General features: G+C 37.9%; 1 protein-coding gene across 3 annotated transcripts in view; it reads left to right on the forward strand.

Moving 5' to 3' along the window:
• The first annotated feature begins 5,639 nt into the window (after window positions 1-5,639).
• Window positions 5,640-20,949, forward strand: part of hs3st2 (heparan sulfate (glucosamine) 3-O-sulfotransferase 2) — a 216,467-nt gene continuing 201,157 nt past the window's right edge. For 2 of the 3 annotated variants that reach the window (XR_009119484.1, XR_009119485.1), the window contains exon 1: window positions 5,640-6,378. The gene's annotated coding sequence lies outside the window, so the exon portion shown is untranslated. The remainder of the gene's footprint in view (window positions 6,379-20,949) is intronic. The other variant, XM_058048267.1, reaches the window with a different exon arrangement.

The following is a 20,949-nucleotide window of genomic DNA, read 5'->3' on the forward strand; positions in this document are numbered from 1 at the left end:
GCTTGAACCATCGCACCTCCCGCACAGCATGGCGGTGGCCTCTTGTCTTCCGCCTGGCAGACTTTTCTGCAACACAGCAACATTTATATTTCAACATCTAGATATGAATTATGCACCGTAAAGCAGTGAGAAAGGATTTAATGATGTCTCGCCGGTCCGCACGAAGAGCGATCGGGAGGCCCCCCCCGTCTGGGCTACCGAGACGCTCTACAAAGCTTTGACCTCATCCTTCTTTGCCGTTTCAGGTTTTGCAGTCGGCTCACAGGTTCGTTGGTGGGGGTGCAGGGGGGGCGAGGACCAAGGGTACCTCACCCTGTCGGAATATTGATCGTGGGGGGGGGGCTGACATCTAATGTAATGATTCTTTGTCAGCCAAGAAAATGAGCGCAAGCGTCCTGAATTCGGGTCGTACCGCGCAGTGACTTTTAATTAAGAGTCCTCCGCCATCTCCTTTTGACCTCGTCATCTCGGGCGCCGGCGTCCGTTGATTTTGTGTCAACGCTTCAGCGCCCGTCCGCCCACTAGCTGTACGAGTTAGCCTCGCTCCAGCGCTATATAACCTTGATTGTAGAAACCTAATATTATTTTGCAAGAGTACAAACAAGATGATTGCATTCACGGTACACTTTTAGCCTACCATTTGCATTTGTAAGCCTCGTAAAAACAACAGAGGGACTGTTTGGGGAAAGGCTGGCGGGTGGGGGTGCGACGTGTGTGTGTGTGTGTGTGGGTCCTCCTTGACAAACATTTGATTTAAGCCGCGGGACAGAATTAAACATCCATGAGCAGTGATTTACACTTCACTTGGTCTTCAGTGTTCAGCGAGACACTCGAGTGCTTTGCCAAAATAGAAAGTCATCTCTAATACATCTAAAAATCATCTTTGAACACAACGTGCACTCTGCAGGATTTAGTAGGCAACTGTACAAAAAAAAGTTAAGCACTATTTTGTTGGAATAACTGCGCTCCTTTCCCCGCAAATTCCCGACTGACGGTCCGTGACGATCTCAAAAGCAATCAAACCGAACGGATCTCAAACTTAACTTAACGTAGTCTGGAATGACATTGAACTTGTCAACGTAGCAACATTTGGTAATGTAGCGGCGGCATGGTGGTCGAGTGGTTAGCGCGTAGATCTCACAGCCAGGAGACCAGGGTTCAATTCCACCCACGGCCATCTCTGTGTGGAGTTTGCATGTTCTCCCCGTGCATGCGTGGGTTTACTCCGGTTTCCTCCCACATTCCAAAAACATGCTAGGTTAATTAGCGACACCAAATTGTCCATAGGTATGAATGTGAGTGTGAATGGATGTTTGTCTATATGTGCCCTGTGATTGGCTGGCCACCAGTCCAGGGTGTACCCCGCCTCTCGCCTGAAGACAGCTGGGATAGGCTCCAGCACCCCCGCACCACCCTCGTGTGGATAAGCGGTAGAAAATGAATGAATATTTAAGCATTATTAGAGCCCTCTAGACATGAAATAACACCCCTATATTGACTTTTAAACTCTTATTACCCAAATTTGTAAATAAAAGGAAATAAAACCTTTGCATGGTGTGCAAGTGGTGAGCACACAGGCTTCCCAAATAGGAGACCAGAGTTCAATTCCACCCACGGCTATCTCTGTGTGGAGTTTGCATGTTCTCCCCGTGCATGCGTGGGTTTTCTCTGGGTACTCCTCCCACATTCCAAAAACATGCTAGGTTAATTAGCGACTCCAAATTGCCCATAGGTATGAATGTGAGTGTGAATGGTCGTTTGTCTATATGTGCCCTGTGATTGGCTGGCCACCAGTCCAGGGTGTACCCCGCGTCTTTACTTTTTTTTTTTCTTTTCTATCCCCTCCTGCTCCGGGAGCCCGGCAGCTCCAAAACAACAAAACATTAATTCATTTTCTACCGCTTATCCTCACGAGGGTCGCAGGGGTACTGGAGCCTATCCCAGCTGTCTTCGGGCAAGAGGAGGGGTACACCCTGGACTGGTGGCCAGCCAATCACAGGGCACATATAGACAAACAACCATTCACACTCACATTCATACCTATGGACAATTTGGAGTCGCTAATTAACCTAGCATGTTTTTGGAATGTGGGAGGAAACCGGAGTACCCGGAGAAAACCGGACAGAGATGACCGAGGGTGGGATTGAACTCCAGTCTCCTAGCTGTGAGGTCTGCGCGATAACCACTCGACCACCGTGCAGCCCGGAGTAACAACAAAAGAAATAAATATAAATAAAGGCAATTAATACTCCATATAACAGGGAAGGTGTGGCTTACACTTGACAGAACAAATATATTTATCATGTAAGGGCATTAAAATACTACAATACAATGCAATACTATCTGCCCCAATGGTTGGACAGGCCAAAAAAAAAACACACAGGGCAACTATTACTACTAATGGAGGATAATAAACAACATCATTTAACATGTGGCATACTTTGTGCAGCCATTTTTCAAAAACAGTTCCGCAAAGCATGCTGGGAGTCATCATCATCCCAGTCAAAAAGGAGCGATTCTGGCTTCCTAGCATGCTTTGCAGTAATTTGAGTTTGAGACCCCTGATGTCACTCAACCTTTTGAACCCACCAAGCGTCCAATCACGCAGGGCTTCTATCGAAATAGTCTGCGCTTGGCCCCGCAGTACAGCACATACTGTGTGTCGCAGGCAGGAAGCGCTAATTGGCTGAGTATAAATAGGAAGGTGAAAAGGCCGCATGTTGTCCTCCTTCGGGGAGGTGTGGCTGCGCTCCTGCAGTGGGTGTTAACGTCTGTTGTTATTATAAATAATCACCGAATCACGCCCTGCTCCACATGCACGCGTGCACGTTTCGTTAGGTACACCTTCAGAAAAGGTAATGAGCTCCAAAACACCCCAGCGTTCTGACATCGCGTTCGATAATAAGATTCACTTTTGACTGACGCTGTCAGAGAGCTTCTAATTTAACAGCGTGTCTTGTGTTTTATTGTAAGTACTGCTGCAAAACACTGCAGTGCATAATAATACACGGCATGTTAACTGCATAATTTTGCTTATTGGTGTATAAAGCATATATATATACACTTAAATAAAAGTAAAATAATGAAAAATATAGATCAATAAATGTGCACCCATGTTGTTATATTTTTTGTTGGGATCCTCCAATCAGGGTTTGATGCTGCTGACTTCGATACCGATCATCCAGGAGTAACGATACAGTATAGTAGTCTACACAACAGTAAAAACAAAGTAAAAGTCGCTCAACAATGAGTTTTAATGTATTTTTGTTTGAAATTTGGCATTTTATCTAATTAATAGACAATTTCATATTTTTTTCACATTTTATTTACTAATTTTATTAACTGTGTTTATTCAATTTTTGTATAAAAACCCTCCAAGTTAAACAAAATTGCATCTTGCAAGCATAATCTCGGTTATCGGGGTACATGTACTTATATACGCTTCAAGTCTAAATAAGTAGTATAAATAAATAAATACATAAATAAAATAATTCTAGTTTAATTGTACTTTAAAAAAATATTTATGTAATTAAGTATATCATTGACCTTTATATTTATTTAATTTAGGCACAGAAAAAAAAAATATATTAAATGAATTCATTGTTATAAATAATATTCCAAAACGTCCTTACCTAAACGTCCTTCCTGAAGGAGGTAATATATTTATAATATATATATATATATATATATATATATATATATATATATATATATATATATATATATATATATATATATATATATATATATATATATAATTATATTATTTATATAATATATTTATGTTTATATTTACTTATATAATATATTTATATTATTTATTTATATTTATTATATTATTTATATTATTTTATATATATTATTATATTATTTAACATTATTTTTTTATATTTATAATATATTATAAATGTAAATATCATCATCTTCACACCTTCCTGCCACTTTCCCCATTAAACATTCATTGTTTTTATTTTCTATTTGTCTCATCTGACAATCTGCACTGATGTCCAATACTATTTCCTATGCAATTAAATGATAAGCACTCCTCTCTTGTTCACTTTCCATTTTCTTTCTACATTTTTTTTACATATTGTTTCAAATAAATATCTTTTTAAATCCCCAATGCTTCTTTCTCATCCTGCAAGGCTTTGTGCTATTTCTGTCTAATCAGCGTCCTGACAGAAAGCGTCAAAATCTTTGCTAATAAGCACTTATTTTTTTTTTAAATTAAAAATATCAAGTGTTTTTTACACAGCATAAATTGGCATTTTGTTGCAGACATGAACACACCTCTTGTTGGTGTGACAGCACCGATACTTTTATGCTGCTGTGCGATCCCAGGTAGCTTCATTATGCTAAACCTTCTCACGTCGTATTCCCAGCAGGATGCATTCAAGGATCTTTTCTTTGCATTGTCTTCCCCGCATTACTGTATGCACTTTATTGTTGAAAGCTCCTTTAACGCGGGAAAACTCAATAAAATGTGACAGAAATGTTGAGATTACTGCTTCAGTGTAAGCAGTTATTGATGTTTTTTATGCACAAATGTATTCCTCTTCTTCCCAGGCAGGCTCTGCAGCGTTGCCGCTCGTAGGAGTTGCTGGAGGCCAAAATCTGACATGTCTTTTAGTGCTGCATCATTTATGCACTGTCAGCATTGGGATGCAACGCCTGCAACCGCTCAGGTTGGAGAACCGACTCCATGAAACATTCAATTTCAGCCTTATTTCACATTCAATTATTTTGCCCAATATTTACTAAAAAAAGTCCTTTAGAAAACACTTTAATATTTTTACATATTCAGTGATTTATTTCCAGGTGATGCGGCACATCGCGAAGCACAATTCAGCCAATCAGAAGCCGGAAGAAAGTCATTTTGGGAAAAGGCACAACCACTCAATGGACAAAAAAGGTAACCATAGGGATAACCTGGGTATTATTTAATACTCAGTTAGCTAAATAAATGAGCTAAAACAACTGTAGCTTGAACAAAAGTAACATGACAGACCAAACAATATCAACTTTTGCTCTTTGTTGACTTAATTGTTGCATTTAGGTAGCTAGCTAGCTTGTTTACAAGTTAGTAGTTAGCTAGGTACTTAGCTTCGTGGCTTTCTGGTCGTTGTTATTAGCAGCCTATCTATCTCTTGATCAAGCTAGCAAGCTAACAAGTGGCAAATTGTGATGCTAGTTCGCTTGGAAACTCTGTTATTGTTTTAGTATTTAGTATTTTAGTATTTAGTATTAGTATCTATTTGTAACTATAAAAATATAACTATAATTTCTAACTATAAAAATGGCAAGTTACTGGTACTTGGTACTTGTACTAGTAGTACTTAGTGGTTAGCTTAGTGGGGGGGAAATTACGGCAGGTACATTCTAAATATATAGTTTAACAAGAAAACTAAAATAAAGTTATTTAACGGGGAAAAACTTTAATTAATAAAAATTTCATAAGAATAATTTAAATAATTTTATTTTAGCAGCAAAAAAATGAAAAAATAAAATAAAAATTAAAATAATTTAAAATAAAAATTTTTAAATGTGTTTTTAAGTTGTAATATTATGAAAATAAAGTTCAAATTTTTGGAAAATTAGGTTGTGGAAAAAAGTTATAATGTTACAATGTTAAAGTGAAAATATTATTTAAATAAAATTGCATTAAGAAAGTTGAAATAGTTGGAAAATTAAGGAAAAACAGCAGAGCTGGGGAAAAATAACATTAAGTGTAAATAAAAAGTGTTGTAATAATAAGAAAAATAACATCATTTTAGTAGCATATCATTTAAATAAATTTAAATAAATTATTTAAATAAATTTAAATAAAAGTATGTTTTTTAGATGTAATATTAGGATATATATTTTAGGTATTTTATAAATATGGAGAATTGGGTTGGTTAAAAGTTACAATATTATGAAAAAGTCAAAATATTATGGGAATAAAGTCATAATTTTGCAAAAAGAAAATAAAAAAATGTGGAAAATAAAAAAAAGACAAAAATACGGAAAAAAGATATAAAAGTTCTTATCATATCCATGACAAATTGTCAAAGGCTTAATGGCCTGCAAGGTCATGTAGGAGAGTGTGACCCAGGAAGTAAAAGACGGAAACAGGAAGTTGACTCACAGATGGCGGGAAAGTCAATCCATGCACCTCCCCACTCATTCTTAGACATTGACTGTGTAGCCAAGATGGTGAAGAATGAGGGTGGGTAGGCATCTGCAACATGAACACACTTTAGCACTAAATGTGCAAAGTGTAAGCATGGTGTGCAAACGGAAACACAGCCCAGACCACATGGAGGACATTGGACGTCAAAGCAGCATGGCTGGATGTTGCCTCATCACACCTGGATGGACCTCATTCAGCACCAAAAAGTAAGTTTGCCCATTCTGCTACTTATTGTCTGTTTAACACTTGTAAAAAAGTTGTACAGGTTCTGCAAATTCATCTTTCATCTTCGCTTGCTTGCAGCTGCTTGGCAGCCATTTTGTCTGCAAAGCACACATTCCCTCCACTGTGCTTCAACACAAACATATGAAATATTAAACAGACATTGCATTCACTTGTATGGAACTCTATTATCAATGGTTTTATACTTTTACTTGCTAACGTTCCTGAAGTCATTGTGCTTATTTGAAGTGATAATCTTAGAAAGTTGTCCAGACTAGTAATGTTATCACCCACAGCAACCCAAAATTTGATGGTTTTCAAACTGTTTTTGCACCACCAAAAATGTAGCACTGTTCTTTTCTTACCTCCACTTAGCATCACACTTAACTTTGAATATGTAGGTTATACTTATTTTATGGTTTATTTAGCCTTGGTAGTGGTCTGTATGCAACTGTGTTCTCCTGTTTCTCTTAAATGGCTTATTTACTCTTATTATTACTCTTTTTATTGTCCACTATATTGAGTAATTTGACTGTAATGGTGACTATAGGGATGTTATTTCATGTCAAGAGGGCTCTCATAATGTTAAAAATGTTATCTAGAAGGCCTTAAATAGCATATTTTCTCTTATTATGTCCACTATATTGAGTAATTTGAGTGTAATGGTGACTATAGGGTTGTTATTTCATGTCAAGAGGGCTCTCATAATGTTAAAAATGCTATCTAACAGGCCGGTAACAGACCTACTGTTTGTCTTTAACAGCTTATTTACTTTTATGTCTACCATATTGCATAATTTGAGTGTCATGGTGACTATAGGGATGTTATTTCATATCAAGAGGGCTCTCATAATGTTAAAAATATATCTATCTAGAAGGCCGTTTGTTTTAAATAGCTTATTTACTCTTATGTCCACTATATTGAGTAATTTGAGTGTAATGGTGACTATAGGGTTGTTATTTCATGTCAAGATGGCGCTCATAATGTTAAAAATGCTATCTAGAAGGCCTTAAATAGCATGTTTTCTCTTATTATGTTCACTATATTGAGTAATTTGAGTGTAATGGTGACTATAGGGATGTTATTTCATATCAAAAGGGCTCTCATAATGTTCAAAATGCTATCTAGAAGGCCTTAAATAGCATATTTTCTCTTATTATGTCCACTATATTGAGTAATTTGAGTGTAATGGTGACTATAGGGATGTTATTTCTTGTCAAGAGGGCTCTCATAATGTTAGAAATGCTATCTAACAGGCCTCCTGTTTGTCTTAAATTGCTTATTTACTCTTTTGTCCACTATATTGAGTAATTTGAATGCAATGGTGACTATAGGGATGTTATTTCATGTCAAGAGGGCTATCATGATGTTAGAAATGCTATCTAACAGGCCTCCTGTTTGTCTTAAATGGCTTATTTTCTCTTATTATGTCCACTATATTGAGTAATTTGAGTGTAATGGTGACTATAGGGATGTTATTTCATGTCAAGAGGGCTCTCATAATGTTACAAATGTTATCCAACAGGCCGTTAACAGGCCTCCTGTTTGTCTTCAATAGCTTATTTACTCTTATGTCTACCATATTGCGTAATTTGAGTGTAATGGTGACTATAGGGATGTTATTTCTTGTCAAGAGGGCTCTCATAATGTTAGAAATGCTATCTAACAGGCCTCCTGTTTGTCTTAAATTGCTTATTTACTCTTTTGTCCACTATATTGAGTAATTTGAATGCAATGGTGACTATAGGGATGTTATTTCATGTCAAGAGGGCTATCATGATGTTAAAAATGCTATCTAGAAGCCCGTTAACAGGCCTCCTGTTTGTCTTAAATAGCTTATTTACTCTTATGTCGACTATATTGAGTAATTTGAGTGTAATGGTGACTATAGGGATGCTATTTCATGTCAAAGGCTCTCATAATGTTAAAAATGCTATCTAGAAGGCCTTAAATAGCATGTTTTCTCTTATTATGGCCACTATATTGAGTAATTTGAGTGTAATGATGACTATAGGGATGCTATTTCATGTCAAGAGGGCTCTCATAATGTTAGAAATGCTATCTAACAGGCCTCCTGTTTGTCTTAAATGGCTTATTTTCTCTTATTATGTCCACTATATTGAGTAATTTGAGTGTAATGGTGACTATAGGGATGTTATTTCATGTCAAGAGGGCTCTCATAATGTTAAAAATGTTATCCAACAGGCCGTTAAACAGGCCTCCTGTTTGTCTTCAATAGCTTATTTACTCTTATGTCTACCATATTGCGTAATTTGAGTATAATGGTGACTATAGGGTTGTTATTTCATGTCAAGAGGGCTCTCATAATGTTAAAAATGCTATCTAGAAGGCCGTTAACAGGTCTCCTGTTTGTCTTAAATAGCTTATTTACTCTTATGTCCACTATATTGAGTAATTTGAGTGTAATGGTGACTATAGGGATGTTATTTCTTGTCAAGAGGGCTCTCATAATGTTAGAAATGCTATCTAACAGGCCTCCTGTTTGTCTTAAATGGCTTATTTTCTCTTATTATGTCCACTATATTGAGTAATTTGAGTGTAATGGTGACTATAGGGATGTTATTTCATGTCAAGAGGGCTCTCATAATGTTACAAATGTTATCCAACAGGCCGTTAACAGGCCTCCTGTTTGTCTTCAATAGCTTATTTACTCTTATGTCTACCATATTGCGTAATTTGAGTGTAATGGTGACTATAGGGATGCTATTTCATGTCAATAGGGCTCTCATAATGTTAAAAATGCTATCTAGAAGGCCGTTAACAGACCTACTGTTTGTCTTGAATAGCTTATTTACTCTTATGTCCACTATATTGAGTAATTTGAGTGTAATGGTGACTATAGGGATGTTATTTTTTTGTCAGGAGGGCTCTCGTAATGTTAAAAATGCTATTTAACAGGCCTCCTGTTTGTCTTAAATAGCTTATTTTCTCTTATTGTGTCCACTATATTGAGTAATTTGTATCTAACAGGCCGTTAACAGGCCTTCTTAGCTCTAACTGTAACAATTTCCATTTATACATCAGGAATCCTAATTAAGAAATTAATTTATCACATTTGTGTCTACAACCAATTATCAACGAAGGATTATTGTACTGTAGATACATTAAAATCGTCATTGAAAGAAAAACCAAATTCCCCTAGAGTCCCGTAAAGTATAAATTAGCTCACCATCCCTTAGGATCCACATAATACTACACCAACGTTTCAGAGCGGCCCCCTTTTCCCCCCTCAAGCTCTTTTCTGTATGACTTTGTTTTTTTTCCTTCCCCGCCAAAAGAGGCCTCACAGAGGTGTCAGTAAAATGGAATGATGGAGGTGAGAAGGACCCCTGAAAGCGCCGTCGGAGAACTCAATGCATTATGTAGCATACGGTCCATATTGTATTGAGATGCAGCTTGCATCACCAGCAGAGACGCTCGCGTATCTCGCCGGGCCGGGGCGTACGTAGATACAGTATGTGAGCGTGTCTGTGTTGGTATGTGGAGTCACTTTATTACCTTTCACACAGATCACGTTGGAAACATCTTCTTTTTCTAACTGGAACATGCTGGATCGCTGCATCGTTTCCAATGGCAACACTTGTATAGTATAGTATAGTATAGTGCAAAGGAGTCTGAATAGTCTTGCTAATTTCCACCAATAAGCTGCAGGCATGTCCACACTGTACAAGAAGGAGACTTTTCCAGCCCTTACAGAACAAAGGATGTCCTTTTTCCCTGGGGAGTAGTTTTACATTATGCCCCCCCCCCCCCAGTCTTATTCCTTGAGGTACATTCAACACTAATGTACCCACAGGACTAATTATCCGACTCTAGTGGAACACTTCTACCTTTTCCATGGACAGTAACAGATGGTCAAAGGTGTAGTAAAGAAGAAAAGTTAAACTAATGGGTACAGATACTATGTTGGGGCAGGGGTGTCCTTTTTTTGGAGGAAGAAAATTCATATAAATATATAAAATAATAAAATAATAAAATAATAAAATAATAAAATAATAAAATAATAAAATAATAAAATAATAAAATAAAATAAATAAATAAAATTAATAATAAATAAATAAATAAAATAAATAATAAAATAAAACAAATAAATAAAATTAATAATAAAATAAAACAAATAAATAAAACTAATAATAAAATAAAACAAATAAATAAAATTAATAATAAAATAAAACAAATAAATAAAATTAATAATAATACAATAAAATATATAAATAAATATAAAAATATATTTTGATTACATTCTGTATATGCATTGCAATTGTTTCATTGGACAATCATAACAGACACCATTGGCCGCACAGACAGCAGGTTCAAAACCTTGTCGGGCGTCACTGTGTGGCGCGCGTGGAAAAGCGGTAGAAAATGAATGAATATTTAAGCATTATTAGAGCCCTCTAAACATGAAATAACACCCCTATATTGACTTTTAAACTCCTATTACTTGAATTTGTAAATAAAAGGAAATAAAACCTTTTTAGGAGCTGCACGGTGTATGAGTGGTTAGTACATAGGCTTGCCAAATAGGAGACCGGAGTTCAATTCCACCCTCGGCCATCTCTGTGTGGAGTTTGCATGTTCCCCCCGTGTGTGCGTGGGTTTTTTTCTAGGTATTCCGGTTTCCTCACAGATTCCAAAAACATGCTAGGTTAATTAGCGACTCCAAATCGTCCAGAAAACCCACGCATGCACGGAGAGAACATGCAAACTCCACACAGAGATGCTCGAGGGTGGAATTGAACTACGGTCATCTAGCTGTGATGTCTCCGCGCTAACCACTCGACCGCCGTGCAGCCCTGCAGTAGGTCTCTTTCTTTATAAATAAAATATTTTCATAGCATAGATAACCAGTTCACGAGCTTATAAATACATTTTTCAACATTAGAGCACTCTAGATATGAAATAACACCCCTATATTCACCAATACACTCGTATTATCTATTGTTCAGTCTGGGGTTTGTGTGTCTCGGCAAACATTACAATACATTTATTGACACTTAGTAATGTTGGAGGAAATCGGAGTACCCGGAGAAAACCCACACATGCACAGGTGGAATCGAACTCGGGTCTCCTAGCTGGACATTGAAACATCATATATACTATCAGATTGGGGGTTTTGTACCCCCACTGGAAAGAACCTTGTTATTGTACCTTTTCCATTGAGTATACATACGTATAAGGTGGCAGGTGTTGCACTTGAATCCCTCCTAGCTTCCGCAAAGTATTCAGAGCATGATAATTGTCCTCGCAATCTATGCATGACTTCACAAAACCCTTCCTCAAACAAACACACACTCCCCCTCACCCCTCACTGTGTCACTTACAGAGCCCAGCCAGGGCCAGATGAGAGATTAGCTCACTTGTGAGGGCGATCGATGCGTCGATCATTGGAGCGCGGGAAGTCACAGGAACTCCGCCAATGTCAGGAGTTGTTGTTGTTTTTGTTTGTGCGGCGCTCCCCCCGCCCCGCTTGTCACCACCACCACCACCACCATACCTCTCTGGCGGAAAATTAATGATTACTAGCAAAAGGTTAATATCCACTCAGCTGAAAATGAATCAACAGTGAATTAATGAGATCATTACTTGCATGGATTGATAATGAAATTAGTCTTCGGGCCGTGGAGGTATCGATTTGGAAAATAATGCATCTGTTAGCCCGTTAGCCTTTGACTGGATGCCCCCTAAAGGGAGGTCCTTGAACTTTCTTTATTTGCTTGCAAACAGGTTTGCTGCTTCCTGTTCGCCCTCATTCACCCATTATAATGGGACTAATGTAGATGGCATTGTAATGCTTTGTATCACTTTTGCTAATTTAGTATTCAGATTCATTTTTAATTGTTTTTCACAAAAAATGACTTTTGGAGATTAACATGAAAGTTAATTTCTAAACATTTGTTTTGCTTTTCATGTATTTTTACTTATTTTTTTGTCGTGCATAGTGTCCATGTTATGATCAGTTATGCAAATTAGACAGAAACATTCACACGTTTCCCTCTTCATGGGTTCGATTCGCTGAAAAAAATGTTAGCCAGGAACGGTAATTTGTGACAATAGTGTGTGTGTTGCGACGCTAAGCTATTTAGCAAGTTCCCCTCGGTCGCCAAACGACACGTCAGCTGGTTTATTAATAGTCACTGCATTCCTCAGCAGACGCTACAGATGGCTTCATTCATGTACTGATATTTATTTATTAATTTGAAATGAAAGTGTTTGCATCACAAGTGAGTTTTCACAGCTAAAACCGGAAATTGGATCTACTGCAGATGAGTTTTGTTAGCATAGACATGCTAAAATTAATATTATTAGTATTGGACTTTTTCAATGCACGGTTCCCCTAAAACTGCTTTCTGTAGCGACGCCGTCTTTAAAATCTATTGCTGAGCACGGAAAGCAAAGCAAAGTTTACAGACAACGATGAAAGAGATTACTTGATTCCCTGCCAGATTTTTCCACTCTCTCTTTGGCCCTTTTGTTATTGTGGGTTTTTTGCAGCTCTTCCACCCTTGATGAACCCACTCCACCATTAAAAGGTGTTAACATGATGGCCCTTTGTCAAACAATCTGATAGGGTGGAGGATTGTTTGCCTTTTTTTTTCCCAGACTCGAGGAGCTTATCGATGCTCCGTGATGCTACTGTTTACTTGTGCTGTCGGCGTGCACTCACTGGCACACCTGCACCGGCTAATGAGATCCAGTTCAAGAGCCGCATCCGTAATCTGCCGTTTAATGCGACAGTCATGCTCACGCAGGTATTCAGTTCGCAGTATTCTTATTAATGTTGTACTTTGCGGTGGTGCATAGCTTGATTAGAACTATTAAAAAAAATTAGCATCATTTATAAAGACACTACATTGAATATTATATATACATGTGTGTTTATATGTATATGTGTGTATAGATAACCTGTTTACAACCATCTAAATACAGGTTTTAACATTATTAGAAACCACTAGACATGAAATAACAGCCCTATAGTCACCTTTATATCACCTCCGGTATATATAATGTATTTGAATGTGTCTTCTGAATGTATTATAGTAGTATATTTGTATATTCAACCATTTTATGCTTAATTAAGGCCAAGAATACAATATTCTTAAATATGCATGTTTCTGGTCGTAGTTAACTATAAGCAGCAATGAGTTGTTGATTTATTTAGAGAAAAATTAGAGTGAGGCTGTGTTTAGTTAGTTTGCTAACTAGTTGCTAAGAGTTTGCTAACTAGTTGCTAAGTGTTTGCTAGCTAGTTGCAAAGTGTTTGCTAGCTAGTTGCAAAGTGTTTGCTAGCTAGTTGCTAACTAGTTTGCTAGCTAGTTGCTAACTAGTTTGCTAGCTAGTTTGCTAGCTAGTTGCCAGCTAGTTTGCTAGCTAGTTGCCAGCTAGTTGGCTAGCTAGTTGCCAGCTAGTTGGCTAGCTAGTTGGCTAGCTAGTTGGCTAGCTAGTTGGCTAGCTAGTTGGCAGCTAGTTGGCAGCTAGTTGGCAGCTAGTTTGCTAGCTAGTTTGCCAGCTAGTTGGCTAGCTAGTTGGCTAACTAGTTGCTCGCTAGTTTGCTAGCCAGTTTGCTCGCTAGTTTGCTAGCCAGTTTGCTAGCTAGTTTGCTAGCTAGTTTGCTAGCTTGTTGCTAGCCAGTTTGCTAACTAGTTGGTTTGCTTACCTACTTATTGCGGACACACCCCCAGCGGCCCGTTGCCTGAAAGTAGGATTCAGACATCCAGGATAACTGACCGAGCTGAGCTCAACCAACCCAAAACAAGAGCATATAAAGTAGGCTTAACTATTTGCAAAAAGCCCAAGGCAAGGTGAATAGATACGGACTAATCAATCAGGCTGAAACCAATCCTGCATCAGTGTTCTAACACGGCTTCCTTAAATAGACCCCGCTATCGATCACTCAGTCACCGATTCACCATGGCAGGGGAAGCGGAAACCCTCATGGAGGCTTACAAGGAGGCAAAAGAGCAGATGTTATTCCATCAACTCTTTTATCTTGGAGATGTGGATTTGTATTTATTTGGGTATGTGTAAAATATCTATAAAAAAGACCTAATGGTAGCAACATCATCTAAAATAAATTCTCTATAATGGTTTAAATGAAAGATGTGTGTATGTGATGACTCGTGGTGTCATCAAAGTCATACTTTACTAACAGCGCTGAATTCATCACACAACAACTTAACACTCAAGTGTATATAGAAACGTATAAACATGTCACATTATGTGTTAAAAAAATCATTCATCGGGACGCTGCAATGACGTCAGTCTCCCTCTGGGATTTGAATGTGGCTCCCGCCGGTGGACAGTGTCATTTCCGATGCCAATGGTTCGTGTAGGGGCGCGTCCATATTAATATTGATACATGTTTATTTCTTAGGTATAATTTTTGAGTGTTAAGTTGCTGTGTGATGAATTTAATGTTTTGTAGGATGAAAAACTGTTTTTAAAGCATTGTAAGGCCAAAAAAGTATGAGCTATATGAGCTATATTTGTTGCCATAATTATATTTGTCCAAATAAAGGTACTTTTAGTCGTGCCAGGCGTTAAGTAATATGTAAGAACAAAGCTGTTTTTTCCTCTAAATTCAGTGGGCGTGGCTTATATACTGGAATTTATGGTAATAATTGTTTCCATTTATGGTGTCTGCTGACAAGGATAATGTAAGAGTTGAGATGAAATATATTGCGGACCGTAGCCTGGTCTGGAGAAGTCTAATCTCCAAGGTAACTTAAGTCAGAATTGTGCAATGTTGAGCCAGGATAACCAAAATATCCCGGCTTAATCCTTTTTATTCTAGCTTTGTGGTCCCTTGGTCCCATTTTGGGGCGGTGTGTAAGTACAAGGAAGTAAGCAGGTCAGCATTCGTTTTTTTATGTACTGCTTTTTCATAAAAACAAAGCCTTGAAGTTAAAAAACCTTTTGCTCCCCCCGGCTTGTACCCTCCATCCTGGAGAGGGAGGCGTCCTCAGTTTTTGGGACCTCTGTCTGATCTTCCTACATAGTTTATGTGCACCTCTCGGTGCCAAGTAGACAAAGAGCAGATGTCTGTCTGCATGGTGTCAGGGAGGTTCAAACACCCGCAGGACGACTCCGGCCCTGAAGGAGACGAGCAATATCACCGGTGGCCGTGGAAAATGGCAAGAACACGACTTTTAGACCCGAGTAAGATGTCAGATTTTTTATTAGAAAAACAAAAACCCCACGTGATCCATTTCCCGTTATCGTTTTGTCGTTTTGCCTTTATTAGCAATTCTGTGGCGGCGCTAATGATGTTATCACACAACGCATTTCCACACCGCTGTATACGTTTGCTCTCATTTGTATTCCCGCATCGACGGCGTCCTTATGAGTGTCAAACATGCCATGTGTGGCGCTATCTTGCAGCCCTAAAGAGCTGATCTAAACAGACGAGCCTCACTCTTTAAAATGATAATGTAGTCGCCTAGCGCAATTAAATGCACACAAAAGACCTTGATCTGATTCTCAATCTATAAATTATGGCATGAGCAAACATTTCCCCCTGGCCATGAATATATATATATATATATTTTTAGACAAATGCATTGAAATTATGATACATAAAAGTAGCATTAGTGAATTAAATTAGCGGAGCTCGAACCCTGACACGGTTCAGCATTCTAATTGTGAATTTGCATAGCCTACATTCATTATGTCATTAATGTTGCTGTGCCTTAGCGGTGAACCCTGACGCATTACACTCCTCAGTCTCCGCTTTGCTACGCCGATCCAGCGTTTCCTGGCCCTCTGTATCCCCTTGAATAAAAGGTGTCCGTTCCTAACCGTCCAAGTAAATTCTGGAGACTTTTGTTCTCAATTATTTTATGCTAGTGTTATACTCCGTAGTCTCCACTTGGATAAAAGTGGTCACCTGGGTCACCTTACCAACCGTGCAGGAGAGCTTCATAATTTTTAGTTGTATGTCATTATGACAATTCACTTTGGATGCAGCTGCCCTCAGTCTCCTCTTGGATAAATGTGGTGACCTTACCAACCGACAAAGCAAATGCAGGATAGCTTCATAATTTTTAGTTGTGAGTCATTATGACAATTCTGTATTACATGCCACAATCTTCACTTTGGATGCAGCTGCCCTCAGTCTCCTCTTGGATAAGTGTTCTTACCAATAAGCACATGTCGAGAAACAAATATCGGAAACCCTCTTCATAATTTGTTGCCGTGTTTCGTTATGATGCTGCAGTATTATACGCTACGCTCCACTTTGCATGCAGTGGTCCGTTTCCATGTTGTCCTTAGTCTCCTCTTGGATAAATGGGGTCTCCTCTCGATAACCACATGTCAAGAAGTAAACACGGAAAACCTTAATTTTTTGCTAGTTTGTTGGTGTGTCTCATTATGAGGATTGAGTATTATAGTCCACAGTCTCCACTTTGCATGCAGCTGCCCTCAGTCTCTTGGATAAAAGTGGTGACCTTACTGACAAAGCAAATGCAAATTCATTCTTCATCATGTCTTGTTGTGTATCATTATGACAATTAAGTATTATACTCCACAATCTCCACTTTGTATGCAGCTGTCCTCAGTCTCCTCTTGGATAAGTATAATATAGGAAACCCTCTTTCTTCATAATTTGTTGGCGTGCCTCGTAGTTATGACGCTGCAGTATTATACGCTACTCTCCATTTTCATGTTGTCCTCAGTCTCCTCTTGGATAAAAGAGCTCTCCTTACTAATAACCAAATGTTAAGAAGTAAATGCAGAAAACCCTCTTTCTTCAAAATGTATTGGCATGTCTCATAACACTGCAATATTATGTACCACAGTCTCCACTTTGCATAGAGTGGTCTATTTTCTTGCGGCCCTCAGTCTTCTCTTGGATAAAAGTTGTCTCCTCTCAATAGCCACACGTCAAGAAGCAAATTCAATTCTTCATAATTTGTTGCCGTGTCTCATTATGACGATTGAGTATTATAGTCCAAAGTCTCTACTTTGCATGCAGCTGCCCTCAGTCTCCTTTTGGATAAAAATGGCCACTTTACCAACCAACAATGTAAATTCAGAAGACCCTTGTTCTCCATGGTTTGTTAGCATGTTTTGTTATGATGCATATGTTCTTAAGTGCAAAGCAGACTTCCCAAAACTGAACGTAAAAACAAGCCAAGACGATACTGCGGGCCTGCCTGGTCACCTCCTTTGTCTGACGACTAGCTTTGGTGCTAAGAGTTGTGTGCAGTGCTTGTTAACTTGTGATGTGATTGTATTTACTGTTTCATGTCCACCATGAAAGTATCGTGTAGGCGGAGCTTTGATGCAGTTCTTCCTTACTTTGAGGTTGCTATTAAATGACAATAAATAACATCAGTCGCAATAAATAGTGGCAGCAGGTTGAACTCATTTGTGCAAAACATGCTGCTGCTGTTGTTGGCAGCGATGACGATGATGATGCATAGATATTATACGAAAAAAAAAGGCGACCGAGGAAGATTAATGTGTTAATATCATTCCCTTGCATATGCAGTTTGAGAAAAAGCCGTTGCAATCTTTTGTGCCCGTTTCATACCATTAATTATGTATGCCTAATTTATTGGTTTACAGTATCAACGTGCTCATCTCTCAGTGATTACTGTTTAATTGGTGATTAGATATCTGCGAGCACCCGGGCCACGCTGGCTGTCATAATTCTTATAAAATCATCATTGTGGCGGCCGGGGATGTAAACAGCCTGCAATACCTGCATTAAAACACGGATACACTCGTTAATTAGCGGCACGCAGCAAAAATACGAATTAGCAGGCCTCGTAAACAACAGAAATGAAAGAAGGGAAAATGCGGCTGCCATTTTTGCCTCTTTGCATATTTCAAAAAGACACTTAAGATGACTCAACGCTTGTGTTGCGCATGTAAGATGAAGGAACATCACCTCAAGGGTGCAGATGTATGTGACGGTACTTGGAGTGCAGAGTGGAGAGGACATTTGTAGCGTGTGCGGAGGCCGCCGCCGTTGTTGTCCAAGTGATTACTTCTGCTGATGACTCTGATGGGGCGGCAAAACGATCAGTTGACGCAGGAAGCGGTTTGAAGATGTTTGGTAGAATTTATTGTCAGGTAAGCGGTGATTGTTGGCTACGGTGCCAAGTATAGAATTCATCTCCGATTCTAATTTCCACGTCGGAGAGCAAGACACTTGAATCTGTTTTATAACGTCAACGGGGTGAAATCAGCGGAGGGAAAATGGAGACTTTTACATTCAAGTGCCCGACTGGAATAAATTTAGGCGGTAAAGCATTTGTCCCAGACAACACTTACTATGCGACTTTACTGCACGTACTTAAGCACCATCCTACAGAGAAAAAGTGAATAAGGCATAAACTTTATTTTATGACACACAAAAAAATCCACATTTAGAGTCCATTGCTAACATTTAAGTTGTACTTTATTCGCAAATCAAATCTCTCCGTTTTTCAAAAAGCAAGTGATCAATAAATCATGCTGTTTTGTAGTTAAAAGCGATCTATTATTAGCAAATTATATTATTAGCAAATTATAATTTAATTATTTATTTAATTATAAATGTAATTATAATGTAATTATTTATTTAATTATAAATTTAATTATAATTTAAATATTTATTTAATTATTTATTTAATTATTTATTTAATTTTGAATTAAATTATTCATTTATAATTTAATTGTAAATTCAATTATAATTCATTTATAATTTAATTGTAAATTCAATTATAATTTAAATATTTATTTAATTATAATTTAATTATAATTTAAATATTTATTTAATTATAATTTAATTATAATTTAAATATTTATTTAATTATAATTTAAATATTTATTTAGTTATAATTTAAATATTTATTTAGTTATTTATGTAATTATTTATTTAATTATGAATTTAATTATTATTATTAAAAAGGCAATTAAGTGTCTTCTAGCGTAAGATTGGCTTAATAAACTTGATACAAAACATTGTGATAACATGTTTTTTTTCATTCTAAACCAGTATCAGTACTGTAATTTTTGTTGTCAATTTTTGTCAAGCACCAGACCTGATTGCCAAAACAACAGGCTTTTATTGCAGCTTTGAATGATCTCACAACACTAACAATAATCCCAATGATCCCAGTACTAACTGTTTCAGCAGTAACCCTTGTCAAGCTAAATTGCAACTCCGACCCCCCCCCCCCCCCCAATGTCACTTCCTGTGACTTCCAGCACTGAAATATATATTTCTAGTAAAACACACAAGCAGTCTCATTTATGTATTAAATGGCTAATTTTCCGTAATTATGCCGACTATATTAGGTAATAGAAGTGTAAAGGTGACTATAGGGGTGTTAGTTCATGTCAAGAGGTCTCTAATGTTAAGAAAAAAATGTTATGCTCTAACAACAAAAATTTTGTATTATAAATAAGGACTCCTAATTGACAAAAAAATCATAGATTGTGGTTGTGTCGGGAATTATTTCATCGTGATAAACGAGGGATTACTAGATTATTACTGTATTGCTGTATTGCATGCAGTTGCAGGAAGTATATATGGAGTATATATTTGGCTTTTTGTGTCTTGTTTACTGCATACTTGGTGTTAACATTAGGCTTTTCCATCAAGTCATTCCTCCAGTGCAGAACTCCATTAAGGAATGAGAGATTTTCCCCTTCCCCTTACCAGCTGGGCATGCGGGGTGCGGGCCCGGGCCTCCAGCAGTTTGGCATCTAGAATTTGTAACCACACATTATGGTTAACCGCGATGCTTCATATTAGAGTTCAACACCGATGACGCCACGGAAAGGAAGGCGGTGTCAGTTTGACGAGCGGGAGATGCTCATTTATCATTGTCGTTGTCTTAACACCGTGCCGGGGACGCTGATGAGCCACATAACGCTGCGTGATCCCCGCTGGGAGGAGCAGTTCAAGGACAACTTAGCATGCCTTTCATGCACTGTAACTCTCGCTGGACGGATCACAGCACTCCGTGGCTGTGAACAAACGAGTAGGAGGTAGCATTGGAGGAAGAAAAGAAGTGTGTGTGTTATTGACAGATTGGATCCAAGTTTGAACTCCCAAATGCAAGTCATTGCGCACAAGGGGAAAAGGGATGATGCTTTATGGCTTCTTTGTAGTTCCGTGTCTGGTCTGGACCAAAAATACACACTTTGGTGTGGTTGGCTTAGTGTTCAAAGTCGTATTTCCGTCTTGAGACCAAATGCTGTGCAGTTACAGACCATATGTATAAAGTAATAACATAACTGGGTAGTTTTGCTGATATTTTTCATGACATAACTCAAATACTGCTTGTTTGGACCGGGAAAAAATGCATTGGAACGACACAAAATTAATGGAAAATGTCTTTATTGGTGTTTACCCAGCATCTCCGTTTAACACAACTGTTCTGCTTAGATACACCGTTCGTTGGAAAAGTGGATTAAATGATCAGCATCTTTTGCTCAGAGCTAATTCATCCTCGAGGAATGGCAGCGCAGCAAAAAAAAAACGCTACTTTCTCCCTCCAAGTAGAAGTTAGACGTTGACTTTGGGAGGCTCGTAC

The sequence above is a fragment of the Doryrhamphus excisus genome, chromosome 15 (genome assembly GCF_030265055.1).
Source record: "Doryrhamphus excisus isolate RoL2022-K1 chromosome 15, RoL_Dexc_1.0, whole genome shotgun sequence".
NCBI classification, from domain to species: domain Eukaryota; kingdom Metazoa; phylum Chordata; class Actinopteri; order Syngnathiformes; family Syngnathidae; genus Doryrhamphus; species Doryrhamphus excisus.